At 39.7% G+C, this 17,897-nt stretch overlaps 1 pseudogene; it reads left to right on the top strand.

Annotated features, from left to right (window-relative positions):
- Positions 1-3,232: 3,232 nt before the first annotated feature.
- Gapdh-ps92 (Glyceraldehyde-3-phosphate dehydrogenase, pseudogene 92) lies at positions 3,233-4,343 on the top strand (annotated as a pseudogene).
- The last annotated feature ends 13,554 nt before the right edge of the window (positions 4,344-17,897 follow it).

Here is a 17,897-nt window from a genome sequence, read left to right as displayed (position 1 = left end):
ATTCATAGCAGCCTTATTTATAATAGCTGGAAGCTGGAAAGAACCCAGATGTCCTTCAACAGAGGAATGGATACAGAAAATGTGGTACATCTACACAATGGAGTACTACTCAGCTATCAAAACCAATGACTCAATGAAACTCTCAAGAAAATAGATGGAACTAGAAAATATCATCCTGACTGAGGTAATTCAATCACAAAAGAACACACATGGTATGCACTCTAAGGAAAACAGGCCTGGCCAAATGATATCTCCTTGTGTTTGTCCTTGAATGCTTGAGACAGAGAGAGTGCTATGTTATCACCTTATCTCATCATCAAATATTAGCAGAGTTTGTTGACATATTAAGAGATGAATTTCTCTTTCTTTTTCTTGACTTTCTTTTTTTTTAAGTTGATGGATGTGAGAACCCTAATCATTTCCAGTATCTGAGGGTAAAGGCTCTCAGTGCTCAGCTGTGGTCTTGAAACTGTAGATTAATGATCTGTTGGGTAATAAAGATAAATGTCTAGATTTCTAGATTATATAAACCATCTGTTCTTTTCCCTAGTGCTCTGCAAATAACCTGAGAAGCACAAGTCATCACTGTGCCTTTTCAGATTAATACCCAGTTGCCAACTGTAATAAAGAGAAAGGAGTACAGAAGAAGGTGGCTCACTTACAGCTAGAGACATTAAGGTGGGAGCCTAGACTTATTCTTCATTTTTGGTTATAAGCTATTTCCTTAAAGACAATAAAGATCATAGAAAAGTGACAAACTGGAAATAAAGGTCATTGTTCCATACCCTGTATGCCATTATCAAACATGGAGTGGAAATGCCACCCTAGGCACAGGAGATCAAACCCATGGTATGGGCTGCAGGGACATGCAGATCTCCCTCAACAGAAATCAGACAAAACTATACTTTTTGTTAAAGGAAGGTGGCAGATGATGGCAAGTCTTCTGTTTTTTAATTGAATAGATGTGCTTCAAACAGGATTGAGCACCCCAGTGTAAAGCTAGGGTTCAAATAAACAAAAAGACATGGTACCCCAGCCTGCCAAAAGACTGTTATGTTAGTAACCTTAGAAAACAAAGTATATATAATCAAATCATGTGAAAAAATAAAGCCACAATCCTATGAATTCTATGACAGCACAAAGGAATCAGATCCTCATGGGGCAAAAAACAGCAACAGGAAAATAGACATGAAATATCTTTGTTTTGAGTATACATATAGTTCTTCATTTTTAAATTAATGTATTTCTTTTCTTCATGCTAGATTGATGAATAGACTTTCCTGTTTCTCTGGTGCTCTGGCCTTTCTCACATTTTCCTACCTTCCCACATCACTGCCATTCTTCTTTTTAACTCTGCCACCTTTCCTTATATTGGTTCAGCAAACATATAAGAAATTTAGAGCACAGCATTTTCATACAAACACTTTCTGGAATATCATGTTGTTTCTCCTAAGAAAGGGGTACTTGTGGGTAGGAACAACAGTGAATGAAATTAAGATGGTGTAAGTAATATACAGATTTCTTTGATGACTGCCATTATCTTCAGAAATGTTTTCTACAGAGAAAGCAGTATGTGCTGAAGAAATATCCTATAATTCAGTGAATGGATGAGTGGGTGAGAGAGTGACTAAGAAGAAAAACAGTGACTCAGTTTATATAGACAAAATTCTACCTAAAAACAGTTAGACCTCATTTCAGGCCTCTTCCTGGTATGATGATAACTGACTGAACCTCTGAAACTGCAAGCTATCTCCAATTAAACGTTGTCCTTTTTTTTCTTCTTCTTCTTTTTCTTTCTTTTTTTCAGAGCTGGGGACCGAACCCAGGGCCTTGCGCTTGCTAGGCAAGTGCTCTACCACTGAGCTAAACCCCCAACCCCTAAACATTGTCCTTTACAAGAGTTTTCTTGGTCACTGGGTCTCTTCACAGCAAAGAAACCCCAACTAAGACACCCTGCATCCCCTAAATAATTTAGGTCCGTGAGTGCTAACCTCTGCTTCTTACCTGATGTTTCCTTCTAAATTCAACACAATTTGCATCATTTCATCAATATAGAAGATGTTAGTGTCCTGCCAAAGTAGATCAAAGTATTGTCCTGTTAAAGGAGATAACTCCACATTCAGGACTAAACTTACCTTCCTGGCAGATGAGACTTTTGATGCTTCTTCCCCACCAACTGACTCTCCACCTTAGTATTAAGTTATAAACCCTGATAGTGAAGTATTTTGTTAATTTTCTGAAATAATACAGTTTCTAGATCTCTCTCAGCTCTCTTTATTTCCTGCTCTACCTGTATTAGTTCATCAACCTTCAGAGTAAGAACAGTCCCTTTTCACATTGTTGGACCAAAGCTTCTGAACCACACTTGGCTTAATGGTCTTATTCTTATGTAAATTTTGCTGTTCCAATTTTAGTTTAACTTTTATCTCAGAGAAACCTTCCCTCACTGCTCAGCCTAAGAAAGCACAGAAAATGTAAAGCCTTTTGACTATTTTTATAGAGTGTTTTTTCTTTTCTTTCTGTGAGCATCTGCATCCAAGTCTTCTTTCTTACAGGGGTATCTATAGTCTCTCACAAGGCTTACCCTAGGAGTTGCCAATGGTCACTCAGGACCAGGTGTCTCAAGCTATTTATATCCTGTTCAAAGAATTGAATAACTATACATATACAGCAAAGTAAGAAAGGATTTTTATTCAAAGGTAAAATTAAAATACAGAACCAATATGCTGCAAGGAAGCAGAGCTCTATCTGAGCCACAGTGCTAAGGAGCTACTACTTGCTGCCCAGTGTGTTCTTCTATGGGTCCAGGAGGAACATTAATTGGTTGCTATGGGTGGAGTGTAGGTGATTCCTGGTTTTCATAGATCAGCTTGGGTTGGAAAACATTTTTTACAGTTCATTCCCTTTCCCATGATACATGTGATTTTAATCATATGTTTACCCAGTCATGCATAGCCATAAGATGGTAAATAGGGAGTTTACCCTAAAATTTCATTTTTAGGACATAGTTTGTTATTGCACTCAAACCTAAAACTAGCCTAGACTGGATTAGGCCACTACTCTTCATTTCAGGATGTTTCACCACAAAGCAGTTTACTAGGGGTTCCTGGGGAGCTATATAACATGGTGGCCTGCTTGCTTTATATAAAGAAGCATGTGGGCTCTCTGCTCCTCCCTGTTCCAGAGACAGCTGCATCTTCTTGTGCAGTGCCAACCTCATCTCTCAGACAAGATGGTGAAGGTCGGTGTGAACGGATTTGGCCATATTGGGCTGCCTTCTGCTCTGCATCTTGCAAAGTGGAGCTTGTTGCCATCAACAACCTCTTCATTGACCTCAACTACATGTTCTACACGTTCCAGTATGACTCTGCCCATGGTAAGTTCAACGGCACAGTCAAGGCTGAGAATGGGAAGCTTGTCATCAACTGGAAGCCCATCACCATCTTCCAGGAACAAGATCCCGCTAACATCAAATGGGTGATGCTGGTGCTGAGTATGTCATGGAGTCTACTGGCGTCTTCACCACCATGGAGAAGGCAGAGGCTCACCTGAAGGGTGGGGCCAAAAGGGTCATCATCTCCCCCCCTTCAGCCGATGCCCCCATGTTTGTGATGGGTGTGAACCACAAGAAATATGACAACTCGCTCAAGATTGTCAGCAATGCACCCTGCACCACCAACTGCTTAGCCTCCCTGGCCAAGGTCATCCATGACAACTTTGGCATCGTGGAAGGGCTCATGACCACAGTCCATGCCATCACTGCCACTCAGAAGACTATGGATGGCTGCTCTGGAAAGCTGTGGCGTGATGGCCGTGGGGCAGCCCAGAACACCTTCCCTGCATCCACTGGTGCTGCCAAGGCTGTAGGCAAGGTCATCCCAGAGCTGAATGGGAAGCTCACTGGCGTGGCCTTCCATGTTCCTACCCCCAGTGTATCCATTGTGGATCTGACATGCCACCTGGAGAAACCTGGCAAGTGTGATGACATCAAGAAGGTGGTGAAGCAAGCATCTGAGGGACCACTAAAGGGCATCGTGGGCTACACTGAGGACCAGGTTGTCTCCTGCAACTTCAACAGCAACTCCCATTCTTCCACTTTTGATGCTGGGGCTGGCATTGCTCTCAATGACAACTTCGTAAAGCTCATTTCCTGGTATAACAATGAATATGGATACAGCAACAGGGTGGTGGACCTCGTGGCCTACATGGCCTCCAAGGAGTAAGAAACCCTGGACCACCCAGCCCAATAAGGATACCGAGAGCAAGAGAGAGGCCCTCAGGTGCTGAGGAGTCCCCATCCCAGCTCAGCCCCCAACACTGAGCATCTCCCTCACAATTCCATCTCAGACCCCATAATAAGAGGAGGGGCCTAGGGAGCCCTCCCTTCTCTCTTGAATACCATCAATAAAGTTCGCTGCACCCACAAAAAATAAAAATAAAAAAAAATAAAGAAGCATGTGTGGATTGCTAAGTACAGGTTGCAAAGTGGATTTTGGTGATCAGGATGTATATAGTCCAAGTCTATTAAGGTACTGAGTTACTCTGCCTACACTTACATGCCTGCCTCACAAAGACATGTAAATTCTGTTCTTCAGCCTACTTCGAACATATCCTTTTCTTTCTGATTTATTCCAGCATACACCTTGGTTTAGATATAAAATAATGATTCCTGGTTGGGAAATAGAATTGAGGATGTGGAAACAATGTGCCAATTGTGGTTTAGTTCATTTAGTTTAATAATTTTGAAGCAGACATTTTCCTTTGTGTAATTCTGATTTTCCCTGGCTTCAAAAAGAAGAAAAGAAAGAAACAGAAAGGAAAGGAAAAGAAGAGAAAAGCAAAGAAGAAAAAAGATTATAAGGCTAGGCTATGCTTGAGGTTTGTAAACAACTTTTGGACATGGGTCACTGTAGCATGTCTTTGGATACTTTCTAGGTTCTTTCTTCTTCCCCTTCTCCACCTCTTTTCTTCCATCCTTTCAATACCCTAAAGCTAGATAAGAACAAAGGATAGAGGGAAAAGGGAGTGACATTATTGTTAGCCTACTTCCTGATGACTAGGGGCCTCAAGTTACTTGGGGCAAGTTTGATCTTCAAGATCAAGATATCCAATTTCTTCTTTCTTTGTGTACAACTACTTATCAAACAGTGACCAACAGCACCCATCAGCAACAAACAGTAAACAATAGCAAACAGCAAACAGCCAACAATCCATACTGCCTCTTGAGGGCCTAGCACTTATATATCCTTTGAAAAGTCCCCAGAATTCCAGACATCAATTATAGAAACTATCTGCAGCTTGCAAAATCATTCTTCTAGTACAGCATGAGGCAAATCATAGTCAGCTGCTGTGGACAGGTGAGGCAGCCCCATCTCCTGTGTCTGGATTTAAACAGAAACATATTCTTATAATATTTCTGTGGATTTTTCTTTTTTAAGAAACCAAAATTCTCACTATAGTTCTCTATTTCCCAATTCTTTGTTTCTGTAACTTCTCACTTATATTTGGCTCCTAGGTCATGATACCCATTGATTGGGATATCAGTGGTTGTTTTAGGTGCATTTGTAATTTCTGTTTTCTTTGTAGGTAGAACCTAAGCTAAGAAATTTAACCATGAACACACTCTTGGAAATCGTGTTTAGACATGGACAGGTATTATTTTAGCCACCTGCCCCTCCATGTTTCTGATGAACCATTTGTAATCAACAGCTCCCCTGAGAAAAGGGCTCCAAGTAATCGTAGCTAGAAGGCTGAATGTAGGCTGCTCTTCTTGTATCTGAACTACCCAATTCTTATTTTTTATAAATTAGGTTTAACACACTGATGAATAATCAATTCCAAGGTATTTTTCATCTCTTGATAAAGGCCTTTCTGCAGTCAGTACATGCTGGGACATGACTTGGGAGAGGTAAAGAGAGAGATTGGCTTCCTTAGAGGTGGAAGCTTTTGCTTCCAGGAGACTTACTTCCACTGATGTCTATAGAGAAAGGTATAGAGCGGCTCTGAATGCAGAAGATGAAACTTGCTTTGGGGTTTCTAAAAATGCTTGACAAGGACCAGACTATTGCCTAGAGTTATCCCAAGAAAAGCTGGAGCCCTCAGGGCTGCCCCAACCAGAGACTGTGTGACTTCTTCCCTGACTTGGTGTTCTAAGGGAGCTTTACTGTCCCAGTTCTCCACCGCTTACTCACCACATGGGACACAGTGGAAGAGATGACTCTCTGCTGTCACATCAGTTAAAACCCAGCCAAGCAGTGGGAATTCTCTGTAGTTTGTTCTATTATTGGAATCCAATTACCATCTGGTGGCATCAGGAAGTACTATTCTTCTGTGTCAGCAAACACATAATGCAGCATTTTGGTGAGCAAGCTAAGAGCCTTCAGAATTTAGAGCAAAAAGTAGAGAAATAATATTTTACTGCACAAAGAATTTTCTGTCTACCGGAATTCCCCTAGCTTCAGACTAAAGCTCTTTTTTTCTCTCTTTCACTTGCAGTCAAAATAGTGTTATCTGAGCCTGCAAGGAGAGACAATGCTAGCCATAGAAGTAGTGGGCCACTAAACAAAAACTCAGTGCCAGGTGTGTGATCCCCCAAAAGCAGGTTATATTAGTTACTCTTTGTTGGTTTGATAAAATGCCATTACTAAAATCAGCTTATGGAAGAGTTGGTTTTGGCTTACAGCCCCAGATGGAGAGCCGCAAGAGCAGGAGAAGCAGGGCAAGCAGCAAGCATCAGGAGCCGAAAGATGGCAGAGTACATTTTATTACACAGGAAGCTGAGTGCAAACTGAAAGTGCAGTAAGGATGTTTACTGCCTAAGACAATCCCTAGTGACCTACTTTCTCCAGCCAGGCTCCATATCCTAAGTGTTCCATGACCTCGGTGAGCAGCATTACCCGCTGAGGGCCAAGTGTTCAAACATACCAGCCTCTGAGAGTCATTTCATTTAAATAACAAAATAGATGTTAGGCAAGGAGGTCACAGAGGCTTTCAAGACACTACATATTTATACCACTTTTTGGTTACCTAATAGAACTAGTTAATAAGACCCCATTGCTGAAGACCCCATGAACTATTTATAGGATATAGAGAAATCAAGCTGTAGCAGTGCTGGAAGTCTCCATCCTGGTGCATAGTTTTCATGCTACTAGGTGGTGCTGGGTAGGCATTTGGAAGGGTGTCAAGGCATCAACAGTCTTATCCAAGTGTGAACTCTACAAACTACAATACTAACTTGGAAGACAAGAGGTGCCCATTGGTTCAATAGGGGTGCAACTGTTAACTGGTATGTGAATAACTGAGCAATCATTGAAGGGATTATATGCCACAAGAGGAAATCCATACCTAGAACTATAAATCTTGTTCAAAAATCTATGACTGAAGAGGTCTCAGACCCTAAAGGAACATAACACTGCTTCTAAGCTAAGGTGAAATAATATCAAACTCCTAAATATCTATGTTCATACCCACAGACAAAGGCTACCTACAACCATTTGAAAAAAGGCTCTACTTCAAATGAATGGAGTGGAATACAACTGCTCTCAAGAGGATAAGAATAAAGGAGAGTTGAGACATACATATATATATATGTATGGAGCTGGAGAGATAGATCAGTGGTAAAGAACACTGACTGCTCTTCCAGAGGTCTGAGGTTTAAGTCCCAACACTCAGCAGCTCAGAACCTTCAGTAACTCCATTTTCAAGGCATCCAGTGCTCTCTTTTGTTTTCATGGGCACCAGACATGCATTCAAGCAAGTCAATCATACACATTAAATAATTTTTAAATAAGACGCACATACTACATTTATATTTTTAATATGTAAAACAGTTTTTAAATTTAAAGATATTTTGATTATATTTTTCTCCCCCAAGTCTTTCCAAACCTTCTTCCCTTCCCTACCCACTCTAAGTTATTTCTTAAACAAACATACAAACAAAAATACAACAACAAAGTCCCCAAATCCAATAAAACAATACCCAAACCAAACAGAAAACAAAAGCCCACCAAACTGTAATCAAATAAAAGCACAAAGCACACACACACACACACACACACACACACACACACACACACACACACTATTGAATGTGAGACTTTTCTTGAAGTGATGTACCCAGTGTCATTCCACTGGAGAAAAATTATTTCTCTCTTTCAGAAGGTATAAATGACAATTCAGTGATTAACTTTTACTGTAGAGACTAGGTTTTCATCATATTCATGCATGCATTCATTCATTATCTTTAAAATATTACAAAACATAATAAGATAAAACAAAAACTATCATCACATGGACATTAGACAGACCAAACCAACAGAAAAATTAAGACAGGCCAAGAGAAGAATATTGTACTGCCTACAGAAGAATCAAAGACCCACGACTTACAAATCCCATAAAAACACTGAAATAGGAGCCATAAATGTACACTGAGAACGTGATATAAGCCCTGTGCATGCTGATTCAGCCTCTGTGAGTTCATATGAGTTTTTCTCATATTGATTTACATGGCTTTGTTTCCCTTGTGTCTTCTATCCCCCTGGCTCTTACACTCCACTTCGCTTCATCTTGTACCATATTCCACAGGCTTTGGGGGGGATGATTAGATGGAGATACATCATTTAGGGCTGCATGTTCCAAGGTCTCTCACTCTCTATCTAACTGTGGGTCTCTGTGTTTATTCCTACTTGCTGCAGAAGAATGCTTCTCTGATGATGGCTGAACAAGATCCTGAGCAATGAGTATGGCAGAATATAATTAGGGATAGTTTTATTTCTTTTTTTCCAGACCAGTATATTTTAGTTTTTACTCTAGGATCCTAGGTTACCTAGTCTTTCGTTCTTGGTCACTCAAGAACTATCAGGTATGGATTCTGTCTCACGGAGTGAGCCTTAAGTCAAATTGGTTACTCCAACAAACTTTGTGCCACCATTGCTTTAGCATATCTAGTAGGCAGCACAGCATTGAAGATCAAAGGTTTTGTGCTTGGATTGGTGTTTACACGTGTCTTTTAGTAATGTACAGGGTACTTTTCTGTACCCTGAGAGGAGAGGTAACACGTATACAGTTATATACTCATGACTAATGAACAGTTCCAAACCCAGAACCACACATATGGCTTATTTAGGATTAAACTCCAAGGAATACAAATGAAAGCAAAGCAAAAGTAATGAATTGAAGAAAGACACACACACACACACACACATACACACACACACACACACACACAGAGAGAGAGAGAGAGAGAGAGAGAGAGAGAGAGAGAGAGAGAGAGAGAGAGAGTCATCAGGGGCTGGAAGGAAATAAAAGGAGGCAGAAGCAAGTAATCAGAATGCATTATATACATCTGTGAAATTGTAAAAAGAAAAAAACAAATTTTCAATAACAATGGTATTATTTAGTATCTTCAATCACTAGTCTTCACCTTCTAAATGGTGTCATGCTAACTTTAAGGTGCTCAGTTGTCTAAAGCTCAGTCATTGAGGGATTTACTGTGCTAACTTGTTTCAAGAGTTCAGCCAGAAGGACACAGGGTAGAATTTCCTCATGAAGTAAAAAGTTTTTACTTCTTAAAGAATTGCTGAATCAAGACTATAGGAGCCTTGGCCCCAGATGCACATCTCTGGTATCTTTTTGGACTCAAAAATCCTCTACAATGAGAGAAGCCTCAGGCTGCTTCATGGTAAGTGGTTTGATGGATGTGGAACAATTTAATGAATATTTAAAGATATAAATACTTTTATGGATATTAATCCCAAAGCTTCTCTTGGCTTCTCTTGAGATAACTTATTCTACCAAAGTTGGAAAACAATCTGAACATTATTTGGAAGTTTAACGAGAGTACTAATAAAGCATAAGTAGTTTTGGTGGCAACTGTATTTATCTGATCTTCTAGACACCTATGATTTAAACGTTTTTCTGTGTTTTTCAAGTATTAAGCTTCCTAAGTTGCCTCACTCATGTACTCCATTCTATCTTTCATGTAGGCATACCACTTGTTGCACACAAAAGACACTGAGAAACTGAGTCCTGAATCCTGTAATCCTATCCTCAATGTGCTTCCTCAGACTCCATTGTTATCCTTTTGTGACCAGGCAATCCTTTGTCTAAATAAATCTAAGACAGATATTAGGCCAAGCCCAATTTTCAGTCCTTTATATCCAAACTTCTTTCTCCCAAACAAGAATCAAATTGTGCAAGAAGGAGAGGATACAGAAATTCCTTCCCAACTTCAAGAATAGAAGTGGAGCATGGCCACCCACACAGGTGACCAAACATGACAGCAACATCAGACCATCTGATTTCATTTGGAATTGATTTCACTTAGTAACTTTTGAATTAGGAGTCAGTGTCCCCTTTGTCTCTCTCAAAGTCAAAATGGTCACATGACATTTAGGAATGTGGAACCAATGCATGCTTCAAAATAACCACAAGTTCACAAATATTCATCTTTCTTCTATTTAAATCACTGTATCTAGGACCAAACAAAAGTTGGTTGATTTTTTTACTCAGATCTATCTCTCTGCTTTTGTCCCAATAGACTTTTGCAAATCACAAGCTTTCCTTATACAGAATCTTTGTACATAATCCTTCTGATGTCAATGCCTACTCCCATAAAATACCATGAAACCACAATATTGTACTATATAATCAATAATAATCCAGTGTCAGTGAATTATAGTATTAAGAACTAATTATGGATCAATTCACTTAAAGTATCTTAGTCACTATAGAATCCCAAAAGATTGGCAATACCATTATTATTGTTGAATAAAATATAGAGCTCAGGATCACAAACATTAATCAAATTATTTAAAGTTGTATACAAGGTCATTGGTATAGCTGGGAATTTTATCTCAAAATTTAATACTCTTTCAAGGTAACATGCTGTCTTTTTAAAAATAACAATGATAGCATTTGTTCTTTGGTAGGCAGAGTTCATAATGGCAAAAGGAACTTAGAGACTGCTACAGATGCACACATTAGTGGTATTTGTGGTGAACGGTACAATGGAGAGCATTGTTCTCTAACACAAGGCAACTGGGAGAAGAAATAGAGAAACACATTAGGCTATTAGGTTGTTCAGAAACAGAACACCTGGATGGGAATTCTTAGCACTTATGGCAAATCTCGTGAAGTATATGGACTATTTCAAAGAGCTAATCTTTCAAATTCTCAATAATACAAATAAAAATAAGACAACATATCAACATATAATGAAAGGGGGACAAAACATGACAAATTTACCTGAATGCTCCAAGTAAAACCTACTGCTAGCACCTTCATAAGAATTAGTAAAATTTGAGGAAAATGCCTAGTGCCATCTGGGCCCCCTGTGCACAGGGACCTGGGAGAAGGCTGGGCAGGCCCTTCTGGTTGTTGCCCTCACAGAAAGCTGAAACCTAGCACCAAGGAGCGACTTCAGGCCTGAGACCAGAGGTAAGACCAACTTTTCTGCTCCAAGTGACCTGCCTAGTGAACTCAGGACACAAAAGGCTCTGGGACCAGACACTTTCAGTTTCTAGCCAAAGCCTGAACCTTGCTGATCCCAGCCCATAGCTCTCTTCTCCCAAACCACATGGGAGAGAGAGCTCAACACACCTGTGCAGTGCAGGAGAGACCGCCAATACTTCCCACCTTTGCCCACATCCCTGGTCCAAGAGGAAACTGTATAGGGCTTCTGGGAACAGAAGATAGGGGCACTCAAGCTGCAAGAGCCCTGCAGTCCAGACTGCGCCCAGATCTGAAGGCACCCGGTCAAACAGCTCCCCTGTACCCAAATAGCATGGGAGGGAGAGCTAGACCTTCAGAGGGACAGACACACCTGGGAAGCCAGAGGAGACTACTCTCTGCCACGTGCCTGACTGTAGAGGAAAATGCCTAGCACCATCTAGGACCCCTGTGCACAGGGACCCAAGAGAAGGCAGGGTAGGCCCTTCTGGTTGTTGATCTCACAGAGAGCTGAAACCGAGCCCCAAGGAGCGACTTCAGGCATGAAACCAGAGGTGAGACCAAGTTTTCTGCCCCAAGTGACCTGCCTGGACACACACCCACAGGAACAGCTGAAGACCAGTAGACAGGAAGGACTACAGGACTGAAAGCAGAACACTCTGTTCCCATAACTGGCTGAAAGAAAACAGGAAAACAGGTCTATAGCACTCCTGACACACAGAGCTATAGGACAGTCTAGCCACTGTCAGAAATAGCAAAACGAGGTAACATCAGAGACAACCTGAGGGCGAGAGGCAAGCACAGGAACCCAAGCAACAGAAACCAAGACTACATGGCATCATCAGAGCCCAATTAGCCCACCAAAGCAAACACTGAATATCCAAACACACGAAAAAAGCAAGATCTAGATTTAAAATCACATTTGATCATGATGATGGAGGACTTCAAGGAAGACTTAAAGAACTCCAGTAGAGAAATGAAGGAAAACACAAATAAGCAAGTAGACACCTTTAGAGAGGAAACACAAAAATCCCTGAAAGAATAACAGAAAAACACAAACAGGTGAAGGAATTAAAAATGGAAATAGAAGCAATTAAGAAAGCACAATGGGAGACAACCCTGGATATAGAAAACCAAAGGAAGAGACAAGGAGTTGTAGATACAAGCATCACCAACAGAATACAAGAGATAGAACAGAGAATCTCAGGAGCAGAAGATTCCATAGAAATCATTGACACAACTATCAAAGATAATGTAAAATGGAAAAAGTTACTGGCCCAAAACATACAGGAAATCCAGGACACAATGAGAAGATCAAATCTAAGGATAACAGGTATAGAAGAGAGTGAAGACTACCAACTCAAAGGGCCAGTAAATATCTTCAACAAAATCATAGAAGAAAACTTCCCTAACCTAAAGAAAGAAATGCCCATAAGCATAAAAGAAGCCTACAGAACTCCAAATAGATTGGACTGGAAAAGAAACCCCTCCTGTCACATAATAGTCAAAACACCAAATGCACAAAACAAAGAAAGAATATTAAAAGCAGTAAGGGAAAAAGGTCAAGTAACATATAAAGGCAGACCTATCAGAATTACACCAGACTTCTCACCAGAGACTATGAAAGCCAGAAGATCCTGGACAGATGTCATACATACCGTAAGAGAAAACAAATGCCAGCCCAGGTTATTGTATACATCAAAACTCTCTATTAATATAGATGGAGAAACCATGATATTCCATGACAAAACCAAATTTACACAATATCTTTCTACAAATACAGCACTACAAAGGATAATAAATGGTAAAGCCTAACACAAGGAGGCAAGCGAGACTGTAGAAAGAGCAAGAAACTAATCGTTTTGCAACAAAACAAAGAGAAGACAAGCACACAAACATAATCTCATCTCAAATACAAATATAACCAGAAGCAACAATCACTATTCCTTAATATCTCTCAACATCAATGGACTCAATTCCCCAATAAAAAGACACAGAATAACAAATTGGATATGCAATGAGGATCCAGCATTTTGCTGCCTACAGGAAACACACCTAAGAGACAAACATAGACACTGCCTCAGAGTAAAATGCTGGAAAACAACTTTCCAAGCAAATAGTTTGAAGAAGCAAGCTGGAGTAGCCATTCTAATACCGAATAAAATCAATTTTCAACCAAAACTCATCAAGAAAGATAAAGAATGAAACTTCATATTCATCAAAGAAAAAATCGACCAGGATGAACTCTCAATCCTAAATAGCTATGGTCCAAATACAAGGGCACCTACATACATAAAAGAAACCTTACTAAAGCTCAAAGCACACATTGGACCTCAAACAATAGTAGTAGGATAGTTCAACACCCCACTCTCATCAATGGACAAATCATGGAAACAGAAATTAAACAGAGATATAGGCAGATTAAGAGAAGATATGAACCAAATGGACTGAACAGATATTATAAAACATTCTATCCTAAAGCAAAAGGATATACCTTCTTCTCACCACCTCATGGTACTTTCTCCAAAATTGACCATACAATAGGGCAGAACACAGGCCTCAACAGAGACAAGAAGATAGAACTAATCCCATGCATCCTATCAGACCACCATGGGCTGAAGCTGGTCTTCAATAACAATAAGGAAAGAACACCGACATATACATGGAAGTTGAAAAATGCTCTACTCAATGATAACCTGGTCCAGGAAGAAACAAAGAAAGAAATTAAAGACTTTTTAGAATTTAATGAAAATGAAGGTACAACATACCCAAACTTATGGGACACAATGAAAGTTGTGCTAAGAGGAAAACTCATAGCACTGAGTGCGTGCAGGAAGGAACAGGAGAAAGCATATCTCAGCAGCTTGACAGCACACCTAAAAGCTCTAGAACAAAGAGGAGCAAATACACCCAGTAGGAGTAGAAGGCAGGAAATAATCAAACTCAGAGCTGAAATCCACACCAAGTAGAAATAAAAAGGACTATACAAAGAATCAACAGAACCAAAAGCAGGTTCTTTGAGAAAATCAACATGATAGATAAACCAAAGGTCAGACGAACTAGGGGACACAGAAAGTAAGTCCAAATTAACAAAATCAGAAATAAAAAGGGAGACATAACTAAAGAATCAGAGGAAATTAAAAAAAAAATCATCAGATCCTACTACAAAAGCCTATATTCAACAAAACTTGAAATGGACAATTTCCTCAACAGATACCAGGTACCAAAATTAAATCAGGAACAGATTTAAACAACCCCACAACTCCTTAAGGAATAGAAGCAGCCACTATGTTCATAGCAGCCTTATTTACAATAGCCAGAAGCTGGAAAGAACCCAGATGCCCTTCAACAGAGGAATGGATACAGAAAATTTGGTACATCTACACAATGGAATATTACTCAGCTATCAAAAAATGACTTTGTGAAATTCATAGGCAAATGGAGGGAACTGGAAAATATCATCCTGTGTGAGGTAACCCAATCACAGAAAAACACACATGGTATGCACTCATTGATAAGTGGATATTAGCCCAAATGCTCGAATTACCCTAGATGCACAGAACACATGAAACTCAAGAAGGATGATGAAAATGTGAGTGCTTCACTCCTTCTTTGGAAGGGGAACAACAATACCCTTGGGAGGGAATAAGGAGGCAAAGTTTAGAACAGAAGCTGAAGGAACGCCCATTCAGAGCCTGCCCCACATGCGACTCATACATATACAGCCACCAAACTAGAAGATGGATGAAGCAAAGAAGTGCAGGCTGACAGGAACCGGATGTAGATCTCTCCTGAGAGACACAGCCAGAATACAGCAAATACATAGGCGAATGCCAGTAGCAAACCACTGAACTGAGGATGGGACCCCCGTTGAAGGAATCAGTGAAAGGACTGAAAGAGCTTGAAGAAGCTTGAGATCCCATATGAACAACAATGCCAACCAACCAGAGTTCCAGGGACTAATCCACTGCCCAAAGAATATACATGCCCTGACCCTGGGCTCCAACTGCATAGGTAGCAATGAACAGCCTAGTAAGGGTACCAGTGGAAGGGGAAGTCCTTGGTCCTGCCAAGGCTGGACCCCCAATGAACGGGATTGTTGGGCAGAGGACGGTAATGGGGGGAGGATCGGGAGGGGAACATACATGTAGAAGGGGAGGTGGAGGGGTTAGGGTGATGTTGTCCTGGAAACCGGGAAAGGGAATAACAATTGAAATGTAAATAAGAAATACCCAATTTAATAAAGATGGAGAAAAAAAGAATTAGTAAAATTTTACTGAAAATAGTTTAGCAAATTTGGGGATTCAATAAGTCAATTTCATAATGTCCATTTTGGTAGTTTACTTTCAAGCTCTCTTGAGAAGATTCATATTTTAAGACACCAACTACAACAGTGCTGGGGTAATGCACATTAGTGAAGTATGCAGACGTTTCTTCTGATGCTCAGGAAGACTGTGTTCACACCTGTCTACACTCCTACAGACTTCACAGAGAAGGAAGGGTGGATGGAGAATTAAGACTTCCGTGACAGTTGCCCTTGAGTGAGGCTGTCCTAAATAGAGTGGCAAGGATCAATCTTCTTGTTCTTGACAAGGACATACAAAGACAAAATAAATAATTCATAAGCCTACCCAGTATTTTTTTATAAAAATTAGTTTTAAGAAATTCATTTATAGTCAACCCTTGAGTGATATCTATTATAGGCAAAAATGTATGAGCCTTGTTTAGGTCACTATAGGAAAATGAATTGGGCAATAAAGGATTGTTAAATATCTTTCTCCACTGGGCACTGTATTAGGTGTTATTTGTAACAAAGACTAATTGGGCAATTAGTTTACTGGGAAGTAGTAATTGGTCTGAAATGTGAGCTGTTTTGAATAATAGATATCAGTTTAATAAAGGTTTCTCTGCAGACTTTATAGTCACAAAGGGATTCAGAAAGACTCCAAGATTATAGGACTCACAAGACTCCATTAGACAGTGTTTAGGCATCATGTTTTAGCTTGTTTGTAAGCAGAAAGAAAATATTCTGAAAGGCCAGCATGTGGTTGTTCTGGTCTTCTCAGGATGGAAGATAGCTTAACATCCAGCATCTCAGATTTGAAGTGGAAGTGATGTAACTACATTTATTTGGTATTTATGTATTTGGATGCCCAGCACATTTTATTTTCAATGCTAGACCTAAAGCTCAGGCCTTTGCAGTATATCGTTACAGAGATATTTCCTCAGCCCATACAATATGTGACACTTACATACAAATATTTTGGAGAATTTAGAAAGCCTATCTTTTTCCCAATAGTGTCTTATGAAAGGTAAATATTCTACCATTAACCTATACTGCTCATGTAACGGGTCTTCCAACCTTAATAGGCCCCTAGACCTTAGTACAACTGAAACCATTTAGGCCTTAGAACACAACATATAGACAGCAACACGTGTGAGCATGAGAATAAAGAACTAATCCATCAAATCTATAGTTTTGGGTTTAAGTCCCTATATGTGTTTGATTTTTGGCTTCTGTAGTTCTGATTCTCACAAACTTTTCTTGCTAATTGAGATGTATCAACCCAAGATTTTTTTTCTTACATGCTTACCCTAAGAAAGGCTTGAGAGGTTACAATGGGGTCAAACAACCAGTACAGTTGCCCGGTAGTTAATAACAACTGTCTTTTAGCTTAAAACCATGTCTGATTAGTCTTCTCTGGTGAATACCTCATAATACCAGGACCTCAGCAAATATTTCTATAAAGATTACTACATGGGGTCTTACTTATATTTCTAGTCATTCTACGAAAGACTATATTTGCCAGGAAATAAGAAGACATGGTTTTATCTTTTATGTCAGTTAAAATGTCATGAAAAGGTAAAAACTTTTATGTCTTTGTCATGTAATTAAGATGAAAACCAAAGGATAAGTTTTATGATAAAAACAAAATGGATCCCTATGTATTTATGTATTTTTGTATCCATACATCTATGTATCTATCTGTCCATTTGTCTATCAATCTAATAAGCTTTCCAGAGCTCTCAGAAGTCTTCCATGGTTCCTCCAGCCAATAGGATTTCTGCATGTGGGCTTCCATAAGTTTATTCTCTCATAATGTGTATTACATATAGAGACCAGGTGCACAGCCCACTTCCCTGTATGTATGCTATACTACTTGTAGGGAAGACTCCATGTTCTGCTCCTCTTATTTGCTCACAGTGCCACATAAGTGACATGGAATCATTCAGATCTCATCAGTGAATGAATGTTCAATAGTTGTTTCCTTAAAATTCAGAATATAGTGTAATTCAGCATAAAGTTTTATTTCTTTTTTGTTAACATAGCTTTGTTTCTCCTGATTTCTTCATGAATCTATTTATCTTAGGATTGTTTAGGTCAGCATCTAAATGGGGACACATCCTGCAGTCAGTTGCACTCATCTCTTTTCCTATGGTCTTTTCCT

The sequence above is a fragment of the Rattus norvegicus genome, chromosome 6 (genome assembly GCF_036323735.1).
Source record: "Rattus norvegicus strain BN/NHsdMcwi chromosome 6, GRCr8, whole genome shotgun sequence".
NCBI classification, from domain to species: domain Eukaryota; kingdom Metazoa; phylum Chordata; class Mammalia; order Rodentia; family Muridae; genus Rattus; species Rattus norvegicus.
This window is presented reverse-complemented; position numbering and strand designations above follow the sequence as displayed.